Source organism: Pelodiscus sinensis, chromosome 6, assembly GCF_049634645.1.
Source record: "Pelodiscus sinensis isolate JC-2024 chromosome 6, ASM4963464v1, whole genome shotgun sequence".
Taxonomy (NCBI): domain Eukaryota; kingdom Metazoa; phylum Chordata; order Testudines; family Trionychidae; genus Pelodiscus; species Pelodiscus sinensis.
Genome location: NC_134716.1, coordinates 55,036,926 through 55,044,656, shown reverse-complemented (window position 1 = coordinate 55,044,656; position 7,731 = coordinate 55,036,926). Strand labels below are relative to the sequence as shown.

At 44.5% G+C, this 7,731-nt stretch overlaps 1 protein-coding gene across 7 annotated transcripts in view; it reads left to right on the top strand.

Moving 5' to 3' along the window:
- Positions 1–1,117: 1,117 nt before the first annotated feature.
- Positions 1,118–7,731, top strand: part of SNCAIP (synuclein alpha interacting protein) — a 134,125-nt gene continuing 127,511 nt past the window's right edge. For 3 of the 7 annotated variants that reach the window (XM_075931945.1, XM_075931948.1, XM_075931947.1), the window contains exon 1: positions 1,120–1,960. The gene's annotated coding sequence lies outside the window, so the exon portion shown is untranslated. Of the gene's footprint in view, positions 1,961–5,362; positions 5,387–7,731 lie in introns of those variants that run through there. The other 4 variants (XM_075931950.1, XM_075931944.1, XM_075931951.1 and 1 more) reach the window with 4 other exon arrangements.

The following is a 7,731-nucleotide window of genomic DNA, read 5'->3' as shown; positions in this document are numbered from 1 at the left end:
GAATTGATGGAACGCTATACTGTCTTTCATCTCCAAGTCACTGGTGCAAATGCAGATCAGATTAAAAGTGTTTCAAAGTAGTTATTATCTGATGGCTGTTCTATGGATGACATCGAATGGTGGTCTCAATTCCATTCCTAATGGGCCAAGAACTGTGATTCACTGGCTTCTCTGGAACTCTCATGAAGGCCAAGAAGTAAATGAACATGCAGACTGAAATACCACTCTGAATTCCTGGAGATGTTCAATCCAGAATGGGTTTAATAATATTAGTGATGCACTGGAGGAAACTTGTTACTGTTTGTGCTATATTTGTTCTGTAGATAACAGTTACCGGTAATGTCAAACCAGAATCTTTTTACATGCGTGAAATTCACTTTAATTTGCAGTATGCATCTTTGGGGCTTTTGCAGTGTTGCCTCATCTGAGACTGAAAATCCAAGTCCTGATTTATGTTTGAAATGTAAAACTGTATAAAATCTCTGGGGAGTCAGTGAGAAAACAGGATAAGTCTAAAAGGTAGACTAGAAAATGTGTGTGAACAGTGATTTAAAAAAATCCCAGACACTTCTGAGAAAACATGGCAGAAGGGAATAAAATTAAATTATGAAAAAGAGGGGAAATGCATTTAAAAGAACTTTCACTGCAGCTAAACTACCACTTAGCTTATGGGTAGTGTTTTCCTGTTACCTCACACTGAAATCACAATGGTTACCACTTGAGAACCTTGTAACAAACAATTACCGTAATGTTTAAATAGAGTGACCACCTGGCCCATGTTTGACTAAAATAGTCTACATTCAGAAGCAAAGAAACAGTTTGTAACTATGCTAACCCTCAATAACATGAAATAAAATATGATTTTCTAACAGAGGGAGTTAACATGACTTTAATGGAAACATATTCCATACATTGCAAGGGTGCCACCAACTCCATCTGTATCTACTGGAAGGAAAGCATGATGTGTGCTTTCCAGGTTTTATACTAAGCCAAAACCCACGGTTTTATTTTAAACAGATGTGAACGAATTAAACCCAACATTTTCAGGTATTTTTAGTGCAGTATGATGCCATGTGATTAATACCTTATAGCATGAGTTGATGTGTGTTTTCACCTTAAAGATAGTTTAAACCTCTGTTTAAAAAATTGTGCCTGATGTTGCCAGCAAATTAGAACACGGGGTCCTATGTTGCTACTTTTTGCACAAGTTGGGCCCGCTGCTGGAGTGGGCTGTGTGACAGCAGGAGCCCCGCAGGGAATACTGTGAGCACCAGGGTAGGCGCCGCCGGTCCTTCCTTGCTGCTGCAGGGATCCTGCCGAGCGGGATGGTGCTAGGAGCGGGCTTTTCCCCTCAGCCCTCACCTGGACCGAGTCTTCTCAAGGAGCGACGAGCCCCCACCCGCCAACGGTTCGACCTGCACATCCGCCCCGCGTGAAGAGCGTTTGTCCCCCGCGTGTGTAGGGGCGATTCCGGGGCTAAAAGGGGGGGTCACACCCCCCTGCAGCTGCAACCTCCTCCAGTCCCCTGCACGCCCCAGTGCCCAGGGCAGCGCGGCGGGGCGGGAGCAGGGGCGGGCTGTCACAGCGGGGCGAAGGAGAAAGTGCAAGAAACACGCGCGGGGGCGGGGGGAATCCAGCGGGAGGCGAGGGCCAGGACGGGGCTGCGGCGGGGCCCGGGGGTGGGGAGCTCCCGTCAGTCAGGCTTGCGGCGGGCAGCCTCCAGCGCCTCCGCCCTGCCCGCCTCCCCGCCCGGCGGCGCCTCGCTGCTCATCACGTGGCGGCTCCCCCCAGCCCCCCGAATTCCCGGCGTGGGGAATGGCCGCGGCGTGATTGTGACGCAAGCAGCGGGCGGCCGCGTCCCCGCCCGGCGGGCCGCGTTCTACCCGAGCGGGAGCAGCGGCAGCAGGAGCAGCGCGAGCCCCGGCCCCGCGCAGCAGCACGTTGGCCGGCGGAGCCGCGGGTGAGTGAGCCAAAGTTCCCTGGAGCCTGGGCCGGGCGCAGCCCGCGGGAGGGGAGCAGCCCAGCCTGCGGCTCCAAGTTTGCATGGGGGGGAGGAGCAGCACCCCCTTTCCCTGAGCACGAGGAGGGGGATCCCATCCCTTCCGGCAGCGCAGGCAGGGGACCGCGCGGCTGGTCTCGCGGAGAGGAGCGCCTCGCTGCGAAAGGGTTAGGACCCAGCCGGTGTCTATAGTAACGCTGCAGCCAAGAGGTGGTTTTAGCCGGGAGATGGTTGACACACAAGAGGCAGCAGCTTCCCCGCTACCTTGTGGGGCATGGACGCCCCCCTTTCTTGGCTGGCACCCTGGCTTGTATTGTCGCTGGCATCCTGGCTTTTAACGAGCCGCCTTGTGCAACACGGGCACCATCTCGTACAGGGGGACGTGAAGGGTTGGGTGAAACGAATGCACAGAAGGATACTGTGGGAAGAGTCTGTCCCCCCTACCCCACCTCTAAACCAGCATGCAGGACTTGGACATCCTCAGCCACCTCTCTTGCTGGGTTACAGTGTGCTTTGGTTTTGCTGTTTGCTGAAATGTGACTCCTTTGCTTTCCTTTGCTGATGACTTTCATCTGCAGGTGGTGAATGAGGTAAAGGGTTATTGTGGCTGTTGTCGAAATGCCAGGGTGTGTTTATTTTAAATACAAAACAAAACAATAAAAATGGGAGAAGAAAAATTAGGAGGCTGTTACTGGCAACCACACAATTTCCACAGGAAATGCTAGCATTCTTCGCTGAACTCTGCTTGCAGAGAAGAAATAGGCTTCAGAAATAACTATTGTTGACAATTTTCAGTGTTCCTTGAACAAAATCCTGCAATATAATTATCTGTTCCTGTTGTATTTTTGGCTTTCCTCTGAGTAGCTGGTGAAAAAAATGCCATTCCCGTTGTTTCCCTCTTAAAAACAAGTAACAGAGCCTTGTGCTTCTTATCAGTTTATGATTGACAGGTATCCCTCAAAGAAGAAAAGCACCCTCCTCTGTAAAAGAAAAGAATGACAGCAGATAAAAGAGCCTCTTCTCTCACCCTATGAAGTGGAGCAGCCCAGGGTTGTGTTTTCCAAATGAAATTATGGTTTTATCCGAGGGATTTAATTAGAGCTCAAGCATGTATATGAATGATGTCAGTTCTCCAAAGTGGCACTGTAAAAATCATTTTCTATGAAATTTGAAGCCAATACAAATTTATTTGTGTTCTGTTCTGAGCCATATATCCCTTGTGGGGAAATGGCTTTAAACACTATATATTCTACTGGTACATTTTGATAGTTAAAAGAAAATTGAAGAAAAGTTCACTGTTTTTATACCTTAAGGAAATGTTAGTGAAAATAGCTTATTCCTTTCTTTTTTAGTTCTAAGAACATTAATTACAGGTCTATCTAATGGGAGGACTACAGCACAGATTATAGTTAAATTAATCCAAGGCTAGTCTAATAACATAGGGTTGAATGTTACAAACTGTTTACTTAAGCTGATATCAATGGGAGTCCTTGTGTGAGTAAAAAAAACTTGTATGAGTAAGGGCTGCAGGGTCAGACTCTTAGAATATAAATTAGCTCTGAAATATACAAATGCTTGATCTAAATCAGTGTTGCCAGCTCATGATATTTGATGTTTGATTTACATCCTTAGCGCATGGAGACAATTGATTGTGAATTTTTTTTTTTAAGAAAGGGCTTGACTAGAGAGAGGGTAATGCACAGTATGAAAGAGCCTTCAGTGTATACCAGCAGGGTATACACAGACTAATTTATGTACATGACATTAGTACACTATAGAAATCACACACTTAATAATGCCTATCACCCACCATGTAAATAAGCCCTAAATTTCTAGTGTTATGGTTGCAGAGAAAAGCTTTGAAATATGATAGCAGTATACCCTAAAGATTAAAAAACAAACAAACAAAAAAAACAACACCCCAAACTAGAAGGTAAATAAAAACAACCCACATTTTATTAGTCTTTAAAATCTCCTGATTTTTAAGCCTTGATTTTTTTAAGGGCCTGATTCGTGACTTTTGAACAATGAGGTTGGCAGTACTGTGTCTTGCTTCCTTCGAAGTCAGTGGGAACAGGTTCACATCCTCCAATTAGAAAATAAAAAAATTCCACTTGGTGTAGTTAGTCATGATTCTGCAAACATGTATTGTTCTATAGTGATAGAAATGTAGCCGTGTTAGTCTGGGGTAGCTGAAGCAAAATGCAGGACAATGTAGCACTTTAAAGACTAACAAGATGGTTTATTAGATGATGAGCTTTCGTGGGCCAGACCCACTTCCTCAGATTTTTTGATCTGAGGAAGTGGGTCTGGCCCACGAAAGCTCATCATCTAATAAACCATCTTGTTAGTCTTTAAAGTGCTACATTCTCCTGCATTTTGCTTCATGTATTGTTCTAGTCAGTCCAATGGCACAAGATCCAGTAGCAAACCTTTGTAGGATCTAAGTCAAGTCAATAGAACTACTTGAGTAAATAGGGTGATCAGTATTTAGTCCAATACATAAAATTTTATATAAAACTGTTTTCATTATTAGCCCTTTTAGTTAGAAAATGCCATTTTGTAATAAAGATATGATCATTAACTAAGTCATAATCAAGCAACTAAAAACATATTTCAGAATTGCCATCTAAGTCTTCCCTGCCTCGTTGCGCTAAGCTAGGAAAAGCAGATGTGCCTTGCAGCATGCCCTGAAGGTTTATGAAGTCAGAATGAGGGAATGGTGGAGAATTATATCCAAAGCTGAGGGACCATCACAGAGAATCTTTTGCTAGATGCCTTTTTAAATGAGTGAGTTTCAGCTTGGGCATCCTTGCTGATCTCAGCTGTGGCTTTGTGGTAAGTTATTCCTATAAGTAGCTCAGGTAATGCTCTCATTTGGAATAATTGTACAGTAGAATCTGTTTTTTTATATCAGTGATTCTCCTGTAATGGGAAAAATAACATGATTATGACTTCTTTTGGGCTCGATTTTGCCCTTAAGGTAAAGCTCTGTGTAAGGCAAGAAGGATGGGCAAGAGGTGGCTAGTAGGCTGGATCCGGCCTGCTGGATCTGCCCTGCAGCCGCCTTGCTGGCATGCTTACGAGAGAGCAGCTGCAGCCACTTGAAACGGCAAGCTGCTAATTGCTACGCAGTCTGGGCAGGGAGGAGGGAGCTTTGTGCATTGTCCCCACCCCCTAGCAAATCCCTGAGCTCCCATTGGCCAGTTTCTGGCCAATAGGAGCTGAGAAATTTTGCTGAAGGCAAAGGCAGTGAATGAAGTCTCCTCATTCCTTCGCTCCCTTCCCTCCTTTCCTTCCTCTCTGTGCTGGAGGAGAGCCACGCAGAGCAGCCCACCCCGCACACAGGCAGGGTGACTGTGGAGCTGCTGGCTGGGAGCTGCCTAGGTAAGCGTCTTCCAGCTAGAGACAGCCTCTGGCACCCCACCCACTCTTTCCCCCCAACCACCTGTTCCAGGCCACCACCCAAACCCTCTGTATCCCCTCTCCCCACCTCCTCTCCAGGTCACACATCCCTCCTGGACCCTGCACCCCCTCCTACACCACTTCCCCAGGCCAGAATCATCTCCTGCACCCATACCCCCTTTTGGACCCTGCACCCCAAACCACTGCCCCAAATCATAACCCCCTTTCTTCTTCCAAACTCCCTCTCAGACCCCACACTCCCTCCTGTACCCCATTCCTCTATCCCAAGCTCCTACCTGCCATCCCAGAGCCTGTGCCCCCTCCACATAAGTGAAGCCCTTGGCCATTTACCAAAATATTGGCGTGCCCCCCCCCCCATTAACAATATTGCCCACCCCTGATGTAAGGGTGATGTGTAGGTGCATTTCATCCAATGGAACACTGGGAGGCAGTGTGTTTGAGGGAGGTGCCCTTTAGCAGGACAGTGCTTGCTGTGCTTCCCCTTGTGCACTTTGACAACTAATTTGCAACACGCCTTTGAAATGCAGCATTCTCCTTCATGCTCCTAAACATATCTTCTGGTCAGTGTAAGGTGGATGTAGGGGAGCTATGGCTCTGCTTACTGCCCACCCCCTAAACACCCTTTTGCTCCAGAGGAAGGAACATTTTGGGTGATCCACTAAACATCAGGGCTGTGTCTAGATTGGCATGATTTTCCGGAAATGCTTTTAACGGAAATGTTTTCCGTTAAAAGCATTTTTGGAACAGAGTGTCTAGATTGGCACAGATGCTTTTCCACAAAAGCACTTTTTGCGGAAAAGCGTCTGTGCCAATCTAGACGCGCTTTTCCACAAAAAAGCCCCGATTGCCATTTTCGCATTCGAGGCTTTTTTGCAGAAAACAAATCTCAGCTGTCTACACTGGCCCTTTTGCGCAAAAGCTTTGCGCAAAAGGGACTTTTGCCTGAACAGGAGCAGAATAGTATTCCCGCAAGAAGCACTGATTTCTTACAGTAGGAAGTCAGTGCTTTTGCGGAAATTCAAGTGGCCAGTGTAGGCAGCTGGCAAGTTTTTCCGGAAAAACTGGCCAGTCTAGACACAGCCCAGGAGCAGTGATCCAGGAGGCACTAAAGGTGATGGAAGGACGTAGCTGAGTCTGACTCAATTAGGGCTAAACATAATTTTTTACTCTGACCTGAAATAGAGGCTTGCTGACATGCGGTTATTTTAATAAAGTCTTTATAGTAAATCAGAATTACCAGCATTTTGTGGTATATAATTCAGAATTCTTAAGTATTTAACATAGTATGAAATAATCAGTTTCACCATCAAAATGAAAAATGTCAAAAAGTAATTGACAAGTGAAGTATCATGAATGAAATAAGAAAACAAGTGGACTGACATAAGGAAAGGGAGCTTGGAGCAGGGCGGTGGTGGTGGTAGTATTTTGCCAAATACAAGGGTTTTTTTGTCAAAGGGTAAAGGATGATTCACTTCACTTGGAGCAGGTGCATCATTAAAAACATAAGGGTATAGTCTTTTAACATCATGACTGTTGTCAGTATGTAAAATAGGATACATGCATCTGATATGTTATTGATCCAGGGTCACAAAGGAGTTCTTTGGTGGTGGGAAGAAATGAGCACATAAATATTCTGGTTAAAATTCCAACAGCTGTTTACTTGTCTTGTAATTGTATCTTCAAGAGTAAAGTTACCAGCAGTATACAATATGAAGGAGGTATTGTTACCAAAAATACCTGATATGCATTTCAGCATTAACAGGTTGGTTAGTACTGAGATCATCCTTATGCTCTGCCCAAAGCTTACTCTAGTTTTTAATTGTAAGTTTGTAAACAAATTTGTACCAAATTTGTATTCAAAAGAGTTTTGTATTTTTAACAGCTTTTTGTTTTTTTCTGTTTTAAGATGCTAAAGGTTATTGTATACTGTTTCTATGTAAATTGTTTCTTTATAAATATTTCCTCCATCCAGCATAATTTCAGGTTAGTTGTTTTCTTGTTTGTGCTGGACTGTTTCCTTTTCTCTTTATTTGTATAAATGGGAAAAATCATTATTCTAAACACATTTAGACTAATAATAATCAAATGCTATCATTCCTGCAGTTGTGCATTCAGATATTTTTCTTAAAGAATACTCTTCAATTAAGCTGAGTGCTAGCATACCTTTCTGGAAATGCATATTTTGAGCACTGGATACAATATAATATTTGTGCTTGTTGCTAGGGCAGTGGCAAAAACTAGTCTTGTATTACAGAAACGAATGACCAGGAAATATTATCTATGCTTAACATACTTATTTATTTGAT